Source organism: Apodemus sylvaticus, chromosome 4 (genome assembly GCF_947179515.1).
Source record: "Apodemus sylvaticus chromosome 4, mApoSyl1.1, whole genome shotgun sequence".
In the NCBI taxonomy this organism is placed as follows: Eukaryota; Metazoa; Chordata; class Mammalia; order Rodentia; family Muridae; genus Apodemus; species Apodemus sylvaticus.
The window spans coordinates 102,712,379-102,728,662 of NC_067475.1; the positions used below are offsets into that span (position 1 = coordinate 102,712,379).

Below are 16,284 nucleotides of genomic sequence, written 5' to 3' on the forward strand. Positions count from 1 at the left end.
GGCTGGAAGTCAAGGGCTGAGGAGATGCTCTGTGGGTAAGGTGTTTGCCATACAAAAGTGAGACCTAAGTTTAGAACCTCAGAACCGCCCCCCCCCCCAGAAGTCAGGTGTGGTAGCATGCTTCTATAATATCAGGGCTCCTACAGTAAGATGGAAAGCAGAGACTCAAGAATCCCATAAGTCCCAGAGTCTGCTAGTCTCATGTACACTGTGGTAAACACCTCGGACAGGTAGAAGGTGAGGTTCAGTACCTGAGGCTGTCCTCCAAATATATGCAATGGCATGTGCATGCCCACATTCACACACATACACACATATACACATACACATACATACATACACACACACACACACACACACACACACACATACACCTCCTGCCATGTACATAAGATTTTTAAAAGCCCCAAAGTCATATCAAGTATCATTTTAATCATATAGCACTAAAACTAGAAATAAGTAAGAAAAATTTCAACACTATACATACAAGTGAATGTTAAATAACTTATTCTTGAACAAACAATGATCAATAAATGAGTTTACTTTTTTCTTGAAACAAATGAGAATGGAGGCACATATATCAAAACTGTGACAGGAAAAAACTGCCAAGAGTCAGGTTCACGATAGTCAATAGCCAGGTGACAGGCAAAGAAAAGCTTAAATATGCAACTGATGGCTACATGTCAAAGAACAAATGAGAACAAGCCAAACCCCAAAGAAGAACCCCCTTAGAAGAAGGGAAGAGAACACATTTCAGATCATAAGAAAATGAAATAGATAATTAGAAATGTGGTTATAGTTTGTTTTCGGTTGCTATAATGAGGACTACAAGCCAGAGTAACCTGTGGGGGAAAGGGCTTACTTGACATACATGTCCCAGTCACAGTCCATCATTGACCAAAGCCAGGGCAGGAGTTCAAGTAGGCAGAAACTGAAGCAAAGACCGTGGAGGGACACTGGTTCCCTTTGTGTTCCCAATGGACTGGTCAGTTTACTTCCTTACACAACCAGTATCATCGCCCCTGGAGATACACTGCACATACCAATAACTAAGACAGAAAATGCAAGACTCGGTTCAAGACAGCTGCAGGCACTGTCACATGCGGGGTTGTTTGCTGCTCTAAGGAGTCAGGAAGACTCACAGAGGCTCTGAGGACAGAGGCTTCCATGGAGGATAAGCCTGCAAACAGACTGTTCAGTATCTCTGGGACAGCTTTGAAAAATAGAAGGCAGTCTTATGAGAAGATGCTTTTTTAGAGGTGGTTTCACGGAATTGGAAAAAAAGCGGTGGAAGGAGTGGCACGAACAGCGAGAAGTGGAACTAGTGACGAAGTGGCAACACTTTCGAGAGGGAGCATAGCCATGGGTCCTCCACTCTGGCTCCTGCCGGGGAGGAGAGAGCACAGGGGGGTGGTGCTGCAAACACAGTTGTCATGCTTGGGGTACCTGCAGAGTGGCTGGTGCCAAGGGCAGTGTGGTGTACAGCAGCCTGAAGCTCTCACAGGCCCTGCTACTGATTCTGAACAATAAGATATGCAAGATGAAGATTGGTTCATTTTCTGAATAAAGCCTCCTCAAAGGCCCATATGGTCCATGCTGTGGCAGGAGGCCATGTTGATGTCTGTGGTGCAGCTGGTTCATGTTGATGTCTGAGGACAATGTTGCTGCTGGAGACCATGTTGAGGCCTATGCAATACAAATTGGACTTGGTATGTTTTGGGGTGGGGGTGGGCAGAAGGGTGAGAAGTGGACTTGGGAGAATGGGAAGTGAGTGTGATTTGGGTGCACTGTATGAAAATCTCAAATAATTAATGTTTGGGGGAAAAAAGAAAATGTTTCACAGACTAGATTATAGACCAATATGATAGAGGTATTTTTTTTTTTTCAATTGAGTTTCCTTTTTCTTGGGTGACCTAATTGTGTGTCAAGTTGACAAAAAAAAATCAGCACAAACACACAAAAAAAATCAAAGCATGAACAGTTGGGGCTGTTAAATGTGTACTCCTTATCCAGAAGCCCTGAGCTGGCTCTTAAAATCAATATAAGGTGCCGCACAACCGCCTGTAACTACAGCTCCATGATAGTCAATGTCTGCCTCTGCTCCCCCAAGAGGGCCTGTGACTGAAGCGAACACCCATCCCTACCCTACATACACATAAGAAAGACTTTTTAAAAATTAGATATGGCTATATGCCATATGGTAGCATGTTCCTTTAAAACTAGTAGAGGCAGATGGATTTCTGTGAGGTTGAGGCCAGCCTTGTTACATAACAAGTTCCAGGACTACCAGGGCTACATAGTGATCCCTAATTTAAAAAAAAATCAGAGATGTAAAGAGACATCACAATGGATAATACAGAAATTGATAATTTCCTGAACTCACATGCTTTCCAGAGGCTGAACCAGGATGCAGAAGAAAACCAAAGAGAACAATGACAGGTAACAAAACTGAATCTGTGATTTAAAACACTAGTCTCTCATCCAAGAAAAGCCCAGGACAAGATAACTGTACTGCCCAATTCTACCCAACATTTAAAGAAGAACTTATGTCAGGTTCTTCTTATACTACTCCACAAAATTCAATATGAGGGCATTTCTCCAGTCACTGATGCCAGCCTTATCCTACTGTAATGACAACCACACAAGAGCATCTTAGTTGTAATAGGCTGCTAACCCTGATGAACATAGATACAAAAATCCTCAACAAAACCTTAGCAAAATTTAAAAAGAGTATCATCATCCATAATAAGTAAACATATATAGATCAATAAGCAAAATAAAGCACACCATGAAAACGAAGGACAAAAGCTATTTGATCACCTCAATTCATGAAAATGCCTTGGACAAAAAAAATTCAGCATTCAACACTGAACAACTTAGGTGTAGAAGGAACATACATGTACTTCAACAGAATACAATAAGCTAATATCTAATCTTGTACTGCACAAGAAAAAGCTGAGAGCATTCTCTCATAATATCCAGAGCAAGGCCACCAGTCATATTCAGCATAGTACGGAAAGCCCCAGGCACAGCAATCAAGCAAAGGAGAGAGAGGAAGGCATCTGAACTGGAAATGAGGATGTGAAATTGTTGCTATTTGAAAATGATATGCTCTTATAGAGGAAAAATCTCAGACTCCACAAAACACCTATAGAGATTAATACACAGATTTGGGAAGCATTACAGGATACATTACAGGAAACATTTGCAGGATACAAAATGTAAAAATTACTGTTGTTAGACGCAAATAGTAAATTATCTAAAATAGAAATCAAGAAAGTAATCTCACTTTTTCCATAACTATAAAAACTAAAACATCTAACACAAAGGGTGAAAGATCTCCACACTGAAACTATATAAAACTGAATTTAAAAAGAACACACAATAAATTGAAGTGCATTCTGTGTTTATAGATTAGATGAATCAATACTGTTAAAATGAACATACTGCCAAAAGTTGTTTATAGAGTCATTATAATCCCTACCAAAGACATTCTTCAGAGAATCAGGGAAAACAATCCTAAAAGTTTTCTGGGCCACATGCATGTGTGCATGCCACATGCATGTGTGCATATGTACACACACACACACACACATACATGCACACATACAGATGTGCATCTACAAGAGCATTAAAAACAGTGTTTAGCAAAGGGAAGAAAAGCAGAGGGAATTGTGCTAAATAATTTCAAAATAAACTTCGAAGTTGTAATAAACAGCAGGAAACTGGCAGAGACAGACACAACCACCATTGGAATAGAACAGGAGATGGGAATGTGAGTCCACACTCAGGGCAGGGGAGGAAGGTCAGTCACTTCTATATATAATGATCAGAAAATTGAGTAGAGAATGAAATTAGATCCCTTAACTGACTAGTTGCTAAATCCAACTAAAAGAGAATTAAAGGCTCACAGGTAAGATCTGAAAAAATGAGGCTCCTGGGAGGAACTAAGGAGGAGACCGGGCCATCTGCACGGGCAAGGTCTTTTTAGAGAAGACCTAAAAATCACAGTAAACAAAATCATAAATCGACAAATGGGATTATGGCGAAGCAAAAACCTTGTGCAGAGCAAAGGAAGCAGCCATTGGGCTGAGGAAGCAAGCTGCATCATGGGAGGCCGTGCTGGTAAACCACACGGCGTGTTGGAGTCAACAGCCAAATACAACAAATTCAAATAACAGCAAAACCCTGATATGATGTACAGTAAACATCTCCGAAGAGAAGATGTGGCAGTGTGGCACACAGTCTCCTTCTTCCACCTGTGGATCAAGATGTAAAACTCTCAGCTCCTCCTTCAGCACCATGCCTACTTGTGCTCTTTCATGTTTTCCTCCATGAAAATAATGGACCTCTGAAACAGCAAACCACCCCAAATTAAGTGTTTTATAAGAGTTGCTGTGGTGGTGGTGTCTCTTCACAGTCATAGAAACCCTAACTAACACAAATTGGCACCAGGAGTGGGGTATTGCTGTGATAAGCCAGCCATGCTTTTGCTTGGAGGAATATGGCCTCTGGAATGTTGGACTTTTAGAAAAGAGGTTGAACACTAAGTGGGGGTTAAAGGGCCATCATAGTAGGAACATGGAAGACAGTGGTGCTGAGGGTGATTTGAGCCATGGGGGCCTGGTTTAAGAGGTTTCAGAGGAGAAATATATTTCTATGTGTTCTATGTATCCTAAAGACTAGTCTTATAATATTTTGGCTAACAATGTGACTGCTTTGGGCTCTTGTTTGAAAAATCTGCCTGAGGCTAAAATGAAGAGTTTTGTATTAATTCTCTTGGCAGAGGAAATGTCAAAACAACATCGTATTGACTTTGTCGTGTGTTTTCCTGTGTTTACTCTTATGGATATCTACAATGAAAAGGAGCAAGCTGAACTTTGAAAAATACAAAATACAAGAAAAAGGCACCAGGAAGTGGAATGGAGCTAAATCCTGTGTTCAAGGAGATAAACAGATTAAACAAAAATGGAATATGGCATTTAAATGGAATAAAGGGAGCAGTGACCTCAGGGCAAATCCCACCCAGCTAGGCTTCCAACTTACGGAAAAGATTTAAAGAATAGTGCAGTGGTTTATGCCTTTAGTCCCAATACTCTGGAGACAGAGGCAAGCAGATTCTGAGTCCAAGGCCAGCCTGTATTACAATAGCCAAGCTTAGGCAGTGAAGTTAACCACTGAAAACAAAAGCTGGTAAAGATATAATTGAATGAGGGGCTACATTCCAGCCTCTGCAAGCAGGAGAATGTGGCAGCTTAGGCGGTGTGGCTCTGGCTTTAGAATCTAGGACAGAAGAAAGGGGTTATAGTCCAGGAATGTGTCAGGTGTGCTCCTGCGTGGAGACCTAGAGGCCATTGTGAGCAGCTGTGAAGGTGAAGCCTGGATTGCCCTGGAGACCTAAAGATGTAAGAGATTCCAGAGTCTCCGGCTGAGGAGAGCTGCTAACAGGGAGTGGAAGCAGCCAAAGGGAAAGAAGTGTGCTGCAGTCAACAAGATGAAAGAAGGTGGAGATCTGAAGAGCATTTTGACATCAGACATGGAGATGGAGAGTTTGGAGTTTGCCCAGCTGGTTTTCAGTCTTGCTTTGGTCCAGTATTTCTTCATTATGCTCCCTTTTGGAAAATGTAATGCATATCCTGTGCCACTGTATGTTGGAAGTATGTGGTCTGCTTTTCATTTTGACTTTACGGGAAGTTATAGTTAAGAGATTGCATGAGTCTCGGAAGAGACTTTGAACTTTAGACTTTTAAACAGTGCTGAAACTATGATAGACTATGGGGACTTTTGAAGTTGGACTAAATGCATTTCACATTAAGATACAGCTACAAGCCTATGGGTGCCAGGAAATGGAATGTGGTGGCTTGAATAAAAATGGCCCACATAGATCCATAGTGAGGGGCACTGTTAGCAGGTGTGGAGGAAGTGCATCACTAGAGGTTGTGCGTTAACGTCTCAGAAGCTCAAACCCAGCCTCAGTGACTGTCACTTCTGCCTGTTGATCCGGATGTAGAACTCTCAGCTCCTTCTCCAGCACCATGTCTGCTTCCTGCTATGCTTCCTGGTGTGACAACGGTGGGCTAAACCCCTAACTGTAACCCAGTCCCAATTAAATGTTTTCCATTGTAAGGGTTGCCATGGTCATGGTGTCTCTTCACAGCAACAGAACTAAGACGACAGATAGGTCAGCTGAGCATGTGCTGGCTTCTCAGAGCCTCACCTCCCAGCCCATCTCAGCCCTTGCCAGCTCCCTACAGTCTCCATTGTCACCCATCACCGCACGCTCTGCTTCCAGTGGGAGCAGGACTTGTGCCGCACCAATCCAGAGTCTATTCTTAAACTCTGATAGTGCCATGTCTGGGGGAGTATGACATTAAATAAAAACAAAATCCACCATAACAGGTTAAGGGGCCGCCTGTCACAGGGAAAACCTTCCAGTTTAAATATAAGGTCCTACATGCTTATTTTGCCCTTTGCCCCAAAACTTCTGTAGTAGACTGGCATGTAGATAGAGTTAATATTATCTGTACAAAATGACTTTGATTAAATGCAATTAGAGAAGCTAACAAAAAAAATCTCTAGCAAACTGGGGAAAAGGTAGGCTATGTCAAGAGATGTCGGAGCGCAAGTGTGCCTTGCTCTTTGTGTTGTTTGAAATGAATTAAAGATATTAATTTTGGACCTCATTAAATATGCACCATAGAATTTTAATAGTAACAACTAAAATAATAGAAATGAAATACATTGCTAGTGAAAAAAATTTACTGAGAAAATACACAAAACTCTAACAATCCTCTCCCTAAAAAAACCTATAATGAACAGAAAAAGAGGGAGAATAGAAAAATTAAAATAACAATAGCAATAATGGAAGAAGAAGAGAGAAAATGATACAAACTAAATAAGCAACTGTACTTCTGTGTTCTTCACACGAAATGCCCTAAAACAAGGGTGAGTAAAGATGGAGATGAAAAGTGTAGAAAACACTTTACAGCTACTTACTAAGGAGAAGAATGTGAACAGTGTCACCAGGCAAACAGACTTTTAGAACTAAGCCATTCTTTGGAGGCTAAAATGATAATCAGCTTATTTTACTATGAATATGCTAAACTTGTTTTTTTTAACTTAAAATAGGCTCAAAATAAAGAAATTAGCATAGCTTTAAAGCAAAACTAACAACTCTACACCACTATGGACAGAGTCAACATAGCTCCCTTAGTTATAAAAAATTCAATCCAGGACTTCTGCGAATAGCCATGGAAACACACACTGCATGACTGCAGACTGCACTAGGAATGGCCTTACATACTACATGACTGCAGACTGCACTAGGAATGGCCTTACATACTACATGACTGCAGACTGCACTAGGAATGGCCTTACATACTGCATGACTGCAGACTGCACTAGGAATGGCCTTACATACTACATGACTGCAGACTACACTAGGAATGGCCTTACATACTGCATGACTGCAGACTGCACTAGGAATGGCCTTACATACTACATGACTGCAGACTGCACTAGGAATGGCCTTACATACTACATGACTGCAGACTACACTAGGAATGGCCTTACATACTGCATGACTGCAGACTGCACTAGGAATGGCCTTCTAGGAGTTATAATGGAGCAAGGGAGAGACACACAGAGAGGTAATATGGGGAAGAGAAAAGCCTGAATGCCAATGAGAAGGCTGACTTGAGGTTAGTATGTAGAACAATGTGTACAAGTTGTGGAAAAACTCATAATTATTTTCTAGATCATATGACATTGACTACATACTAGGCCCGAAAATAAATTTTATCAAATCTAAAAATTTTAGGCAACCATTTTACTATAACTTCTTCTGCCTAATATCATAGAGTACTAGACACTTAATGTGGCTGAGATACACTGTGTGACAGACATGTCAGATTCAGTTAGACCAATAATCTAAAATGCCTACAACAACTTCTAAAGTCTACACATTTATTTTTTATTTTAGATATTATAAAAACATAGCAAATTTTTTAAAAAAGCACACACCAAAATTAACCAGGCAGACCCAAAGACTATACAACTCAAGGAAGTTCGCTATTGTTGGAGCCATTGAGAACAGAAGCTATGGGGCCTTACACTGGATTTTATACAGTCACTACATAATATATTTTTATGTACTAATACACTACCAAAAATTAAAAATCCATGATAGAGTTATTACAAAAAAATTGACTTTATATCCTCTTTCATAACTCTTGTTCATTATCTACAAAAGATCGCACATTTGAGGATGTGTATGGTAGATATACAAGGTTAAATAAAATAACACTAAATTTTATTTCATCTATTTATTTTATGTTATTAACATGGCAACTAATTTTTTAAAATGCATATGCCTTAAATTATATTCCTAATAAGATACAGTCTACATTCCGTAAAATCAAATGCCAGTTACAAAGTATAAATAAGATACCTCCGTGTACTTGAAAACAGTTTTGTTTCTGAATTAGCTATAGGTCAAAATAAAAATCATAATTAGTATTTAGATATACTTAGAACTAAACAAGAGAAATCAGAAGGCCCTTTACACACTGTGCGCAGATCTCTGGGCCTAAGCACTGAGCACAAAGGAAAAGCCACAGAACAATGCACACAGTGTGAGTTCCAGGGTGCAGTGTGCATCAAACCCAGGATTCCACATGTGCTAAGGCAGAGCTGCCCCCTGAGCTGTAGCCCTACCCCATGAATCCAATTCTATAAAAATAAATCATGTGTAAAGTCTAGCATCTTTAGGGCTAGAAACATAATTGATTAAAGATTACAGAAAAGCAGGGGCATAACAGGTTCATAGGATTGAAAATGTTCTGTATCAATGTGAGGGTGTTCCTTTTATCCTAGATTGCTGAGGAGATTGTCCCAGCAGAAGAGAAGACTGGCTGGGCCTGTGAGGAAGCACAAGGGGGCTTCAAAGCCAAGAGGAAGGTTCTCTTTTCTGGACTGAGTGGTTGGTGATGATGCCCATTAAGCTATCTACAGGTCTTTTAAGAACATGTGAAGAAAATCACTGATAAAACGAGAGCACAAAGGAGAGAGATTTGGTGGGATGAGAGAATTCCAGGTTAAGACCAAGGTGCTGCCTGGGCAGGACCTGAGCAGAGGGTGTTACTGCTCTCCCTGGACAAGGCAGCACCATCTGTTCCTGAAGACAGTGGTCTAAAGTCTAGAGAATTAAAAAAGAAAATGGTCTTTGGGTGCGAGGCAGAAGTGCTGGCTCTGATTGCATGCACAGCCATCTTTAAGTTGGAACAGAGGAAATACAGCAAAATGGGAAGGTTCTGGGTGGCTAGGAGGGGGGACAACAGGGAGCACGGTATGGTGCTCCTCCTGGACTTTTCTCCATGCAGACTCATCTTCTAATTTGATTTAGGTGCTGGCAATTCCTAAATTTTACCTCCAGCTCAGATAAATTTGAGTATAACTTGTGAATCCAGCTTTCCACCTGACTGCTGTTGTGTTGAAATGATTTCTCAAGCCTTACACCTGAGACTTCATGTTCTATAATACAAATACTTATTTTTTGCTCACAGATGTGCCATCTGCTGTTCTCCTTCACAGGTCCTGGTTCAGGATCCCACCTTAGGAGCAAATTTTACCTGAGGATGATGCTTTATCAACAGACAGAAAAGAAAAAATGATCAAAACAGGTATTTGAAAACTTCGTTTCACATCGCAATGTCAAGTGACCAAGTCTGGTAAGAACCGGGTGTAAATAGCACAGCCATTTCCCCCTCCCCCTCCCCTGTGATCTGCTTCCTGTATTGTCTCCCGTGAACCTAAGGCTTGCTGTGGCCTTTCCATTTTTAGAATACACCTATGCCTTCTATATTGATGGAACCATACCATGTATGTTCTGACTTGTTCTAGCACCTTTAATTCAGCACAGGTCTTTCTAATGGCTATGCTGTCTATGCATCATTAATGAGTCCATTTATTTTTATCCCGAGTAGTGTTCCTTTGTACAAATGCAACCACAACTTTTTGATCACAGACTTTGACTATTACAAACCAAGCCACTGTCCCTGTACATGTTCATATGTTTCATTTCTCTTGGGTAAATGCTTAGACATGGAATGTCACATTCCGTTGTGTGCTCACTGGCCTTGTTTGGTAAGGTGTCTGCACAATCTTTTGCTCACTGGGATTTATGCTCATAAAACTGAGTTTCTAATATTTTTTATATTCTGGAAATAAATCCTTTATTAGATATATCTTTTGCAAATACATTACCTCACGCTGTAAGTTGTCTTTTAAGTCTCTTCTTAGTTTTCTGGTGAACATGTTTTTAATAGTAGTTAAGTCATTTGAAGTTCGAATAAGATAGAGGTGTAAGATAACATGTTTATATTTCCCTAGCCATTAAACACATGGATATTTGTTATGAAATCAACAGTACACAAGTATACTGGTCTAATTTTAAGTAATATTATTCAACTAGATAAAACCCTAAAATTATATTATAGTAAATTTGATCAAGAAAATGAGCAGCTATCAATAAAAATAAAGAAGCACTTCAATTAAAATGGCACTGATTATCAAAAGAGTCAGGATCAGAGAATATACATGGTTGTCCATGTGTTCATTAAAAGTGGCCAGAAGGGTCTTTCTGCCATCTTGGCACCTGTGGAGGCCTGCTGGGAACAGGACTTCTTAAAAAAAAAAAAAAAAAAAAAAGCAAGTCTGTCTGGAAGGCTATGGTACAAGGCAACTTTTGCTGGCTACAAGCAAGGTCTCCAGAACCAAAGAGAGCACACGGCTTCTCTTAAAATTGAAGGCATTTATGCCCAATATGAAACTGAATTCCACTTATGCAAGAGATGTGCTTATGTGCACAAAGCAAAAAACAATACAGTGACTCCTGGAAACAAACCAAACAAAACCAGAGTGATCTGGGGCAAAGTAACTCGGGCTCACGAGAACAGTGGCATGCATGGTTTGTGCCAAATTCCGAGGCAACCTTCTTGCAAAGGCCACTGGACACAGATCCATTTGATGCTGTACCCATCCCAGATTTAAACTAATGACAGTAAATAAATGTGGCTTTGTAGTTAAAAAAAAAAGTGAGAGTGACCAGATGGAAGAGTTCTGTCAATCTGGTATAATTTCTTTCTTCTCTTTTCTTGTTTTGTAATGACTTTTCAAATATATTTATTTTATTTTTATTTGTGTGTAAATGTGTGTGGATTTATATACTTGAGTATTAGTTTGAGTATTAGCGCCTGTAGAGGCCAAAAGAAGGCACAGGGTGCCCTAGAGTTTGAGTTATAGGTAGTTATAAACTGCCCAACATGGGTACGGGGAACTGAACTCTGGTCTTCTGAAAGAGTAGAGACTGCTGAACCAGCTCTCCAGCCCTCATTTTATTTCTAAAACCATGTTTTCTCTTTGAGCAAATCTAGTTAGTTAAGAAATTCCAATGAACAGTTCTAGATGGTGCCCACGAGTAACATTAGATGTTACCTCTACTTCAAAGCAGATGGTACTTGTCAGGTCCAAAGGAAACTCCATTTCTCCAAACTCCAAAAGGCATTAGGGACTATGGTTACCTGTGGTGCCTATCAGAATCACGAGAATCACAAGTACCAGTGACACATCTCAGCGCCCATGAGAGCCAACATCCTAGCTCTTCTCACCTCCTCCCCTACCCTAAATGCCCCCCCCTTCATGGGTTTCCTTTCCTGCAGCAACTCATTCTCCTTATAACCCAGCGATGTCGGCTATGCTTGCTCTGTGCGTTTCTCCTTCCCCTTGTCTCCTGTCTCTCCCACAGTTTTCTCTCTGTCTTGCCTTACTCTCCCTTTCTCTATGTCCCTATACCCCTCCCTTTGCTCCACCTTCTCTCATGGTCAAGTCTACTCTGCTGACCATGTTCAGTCTATTACTTTCTCTCTGTTTTCTGGATTCTTCCAAATGCCTCTGGGTGTTCTCTCTTCTCTCTTTCTCTTCTCTTCTCTTCTCTTCTCTTCTCTTCTCTTCTCTTTTCTCTTCTCTTCTCTTCCCCCCTCTCCCCCCTCAATCTACAGCAAAATTCCTTCCATTCCCCATACCATGAAGCAGTCATGTCATCAGTTTATAGAGTACTGAATATCTGAGATGTATTCCCCAAAATAGTTTCAATTTTGAAACCATGAAATGTAGAATACATGCCATATTCAGTCTCCTCATGCACAAAATACTGTTCATTGGAACAAAAACTTCAGGACTGATAGGACCAGGTTCAAACACGGTTAAAAACATTATGCACTAAATTTACAAGGAATTGTAAAGTCTGTTAGGACAGTTCCACAAAGAACAGGGAGTTTTAAGTAAACTCTTACCCTATGAATTTAGAACTGTGAGGAAAATTTTGCTTGTGAGTGTACTTACTGGAACAAAGACCTTTATATCGCTTTGAGTTCTTGGTGAGCCTTTAAAAACAAAGTCTTTAATGGGATAAGAAAGAGAAGGCATATGCATGGTATTCTAAGAACTCACTGGATTAGAATAGGATTTGCAATAAATAATGTACATAGTGATGATTAATCCTGATTCCCCAAATGAAAACCATACTTAGGCAGTATACCCATGGAAGGACTTACACACTAAGATTACAATACAGTTATAAGAGAAAGCATTCTTGTATAGAAACAAACTAAAAGGATCAATTCTGACTACAGTTTGTTAGAAATCTGGAGGAGTTGGGGAAGATTAATTACAAAGCTTAAAGCTTAATCTTAAAAAGCTAAAGCTATATCCATGTAGATACTGAGCATCTTCAGAACTGGTTCCAGAGATAATAATGTCTTAGAATTGAAGGAAATACCACAGATTTAAGTCCTAAACTTGAGTTTACTCAAATAATGGAATCAAATAACGGAGATTTCCATGAGAATGGTGCACAGCTATTGTACTCCTCATTCCTGTTTTCAGGATGTCAGAAGCCCTAGAAAAATTGATAGGAGCTTCCCAGTTTCAAATTCTGTGACGGAGATAGAATACACCCTCATCCAGCTAGCAGATATCTAGCTGCGTAGCAGTACCGAGTGCCTGCTGGGTGTCAGAAGCTGCTTGTGCTTCTGGGGGGGTGCAATGGTTCTTATCACTCCTTAGAAATATGTTTGTACAATTCTCCCAAATGTTAGAAGAAATGAAGGCCAGAGAGCAAATCCCGAGGCGATAGGATTCACAAGTGGCCAAGCCAGTGCAGGTTGTGCCAACGTAGGCTTTCTGCAGTGTGTCATGTAGCCTTTCTGCTGCAAGCTGTGGCTATCTCTAACACACTGCCCTGCAATCTCACCAGTTTTTTTTTTAAATTAACATTCTCAGAGTTGACACAATAGGCAAATTAGGATATACTTGCAATTAAGGATATTTATTTTAAAAGCTAACTTTTAAATTCTCAGCCCCAAGAGAAAATGAGACTCTAATTTCTTATATAAATGCAAAATTTTAGATTCCCTTAATTATAGTTAAAAATGTAACTGCAAACAAACGTCAAACCAGAATGCCAAAACAACAGCTTTGAGTCCCATTTCACAAGTTGTTCTTTTAGAGATGTCTTCACATTGTCAATCAAAGAGATAATTTTGATGTTGCCACAGCTCCTGCCTCCATTAGGAACAGCGAATGAGCGAAGGCATAGGAAGCTGGGCGAGGGTGTCGTTCTCAAAGCTGTTGACGAATAGCGAGCCAGACAAGATGGTGAGTCTGGGGAGAAATTTTTGTTATATTATTGAAGATAGTATTAAGGCCATCCTTTGGTAATGCTATGCTCTGATAATGACATCAAAATGGAATCACCCCAAGGACTAATTGCTACATATCGTGAATAAAGCAGACAATACTGAATTCAACAGATGTTTGCTGAGTATTGACATGGTGACAACAGGCTATTACAAATGATGCTCCAATGAGCTAGGGCTCCAAACAAATTAAAAAGGAACTAGAAGGAATATTACTTCAGTGCCTCTGTAACCTACAAGGCATACTGCTACATGCCTTAGCGTGCACAGAAAGGTAGCTGGTATTCGTATGTCTAGTTTGCACATAAGGAAATGGGTTAGCACGGTTGGGTTACCCAAGATTGACAGTGGCCAAGCTGGGAGGCAAATCTATGTTTGTTCAACTCAAAAGCCTATGAAGTACAGAGCCCTGGCTTCTCCACTGTGTTCCTTGTTGATATTTGGAGCAGGGTCACATTATGTAGTCTTGGCTGGCTTGGTCTCGCTTCATACTTGCAGTGATCCTCCTGTCTCAGCCTCTTCCATTCTGGGATTACAGGTGTGTACCCTCATGGGCAGCTACGAGTCTTTTCAGTGAATCTAAAACTAAATATGTCTTATTCCCATTGCTCTAAGTTGTATTGATTTGCTCCTAAGGGGAGAATGTTCATCACACTAATGATAAGGTAGATCACATGTACTTAGACTGATCCTCAAAGAAGAATTTCAGAAACACGTAGAAGAAGGGAGGAGCTCAGTGTCCACTGTGGCAGGCAGAGTTCCCCTGAGTACACAGATAAGCCTTGCTCCAGCATCATCAAAAACCGAATTCTAGCTAGCAAATGACCAAGGTTCTAAACCAAAGACTTCTGAGGTTTTTATGTAATACAATGTATCTTTTAAAAGATTGTACTTATGTGTGTTCTCTATAGAATATATAATTGTTTTCAGAAGATTAGCAATAATTACGGCCACTGGTTGTTAACCCATATTACATAGACATCCAGGACATTTCTGAAGTGATCGATGTGCCTAGGGCCATCAGTACATATGCATTTCTAATGTAGTTCTAATATATACTATAATGTATGTGCACATTACAGTGATCTTGGAGTTTCTGTGTCCATGCAGAAGTCTCCTTTACACATGCTCAATCTTCCAGAGGGTAGTCCTTTTAAAAGCCTGGCTTTTCTAAATTTCTTGCTTCTAGAAGCATAACTTCTAACATGTCATATAACATATGACCACTGCATATACTATATAATTACAAAATAAAGAAGAAAAGAGGATGATGAAGAGTCAAGTAGGTACAAAGACAACATCATTGCAAGAAACCAGGTTACTGATATCTCAAAGTGAGGAAGAACTGTGGGTGACATTAGCTCTGCAGTTGTAACTTGAGAAGAAGAAACAAAATCAGTTCACAAAGCACAGAGACAAGCCTTGTTTCCTGGGGAACTATGAAGATCTGCCAACCTGCAGTACAAACAGATGACTCCAATAGTCCATGAAGACACTGGGGTGAAAGAATTCTGAGCAACAAACCCAATTACCTAATTATGATATGTCTGCCATCGACTGCTACAGCCCTACCCCAGAGCTAGTCTCAGAAAATAGCTATCATTATGAAAGAGAATTAATATATATATATATAATTTGTAAATGGTATGCATAAGGCTAACAAATACTTTTAATGAGAATAAATTGATAGAAGAGGGACAGCAAGATGGTTGCTAAAGGCCTGGCAATCTGAATTTGCCCATCAAACCTGCATAAGTGTAAAAGGAAAGAACCAGTACCACAAAGTTGTCCTCTGACCTCCACACATACACTGGTACGTGTGCCAACACACACGCACACGCACACACACACACCAAAAGCAATAAATAAATTTTCTTTTAAATTATATAATAACAAATAGCCAATCAATCATCATCGTTCTATGTACAGAGAATAATAAAAAGTAAAAATCAGTCCCATTGACAGTGCCTTCAGATTGCCAGGCCTTTACCAACTATCTTGATGGCCCTCTTTTGTCCTTATAAAGCTTATAATATTTATGAATGTAAGAATTAGATCAACACATATAAAAGGAATATTCTCTTTGCCCCTATTTTAAAAATTCAACAGGGAAAAACCAAGTTTTATGCTATATGTTATACAATTAAAGCAAAAGGATGACGATATTTTAGGCAAATTAAACAAGAAAGAAAACAGAGCTGAAATGTTATTATAGGAAATGATAATTCAAAGGTAAATGATCATCGTGAGAGTCCGGGCCGGAACGCTTCAGTACCATTGACGCTGCCTGTATGAAACGTCAGAAAGAGAGTTAAAGAGGAGCCAACAAAAGGAAGAGTGGTCAAAAGCCAGCAAACACTTTTATGTCAAACAGAGAATCCACCAGTGTTTGGGTAGGGTTATAAATAGTCACAAATGTTCAAATGTTGAGTACAATTCTGAGAGCCATGCAACCGGAACTCCATCTCCGCCCTGTCCAACTGGGAGGCTTTACACAGCAGTCAATCAGGGTGAGGCTCGGCTTGATCAA

General features: G+C 40.0%; 1 protein-coding gene and 1 pseudogene across 1 annotated transcript in view; one reads left to right on the forward strand and one right to left on the reverse strand.

Annotated features, from left to right (window-relative positions):
- The window catches only part of Lekr1 (leucine, glutamate and lysine rich 1), a 185,636-nt gene that overhangs the window by 34,689 nt on the left and 134,663 nt on the right, over nucleotides 1–16,284 (reverse strand). The gene's annotated exons all lie outside the window — the stretch shown is intronic.
- On the forward strand, nucleotides 10,597–11,049 carry LOC127682455 (60S ribosomal protein L35a-like; annotated as a pseudogene).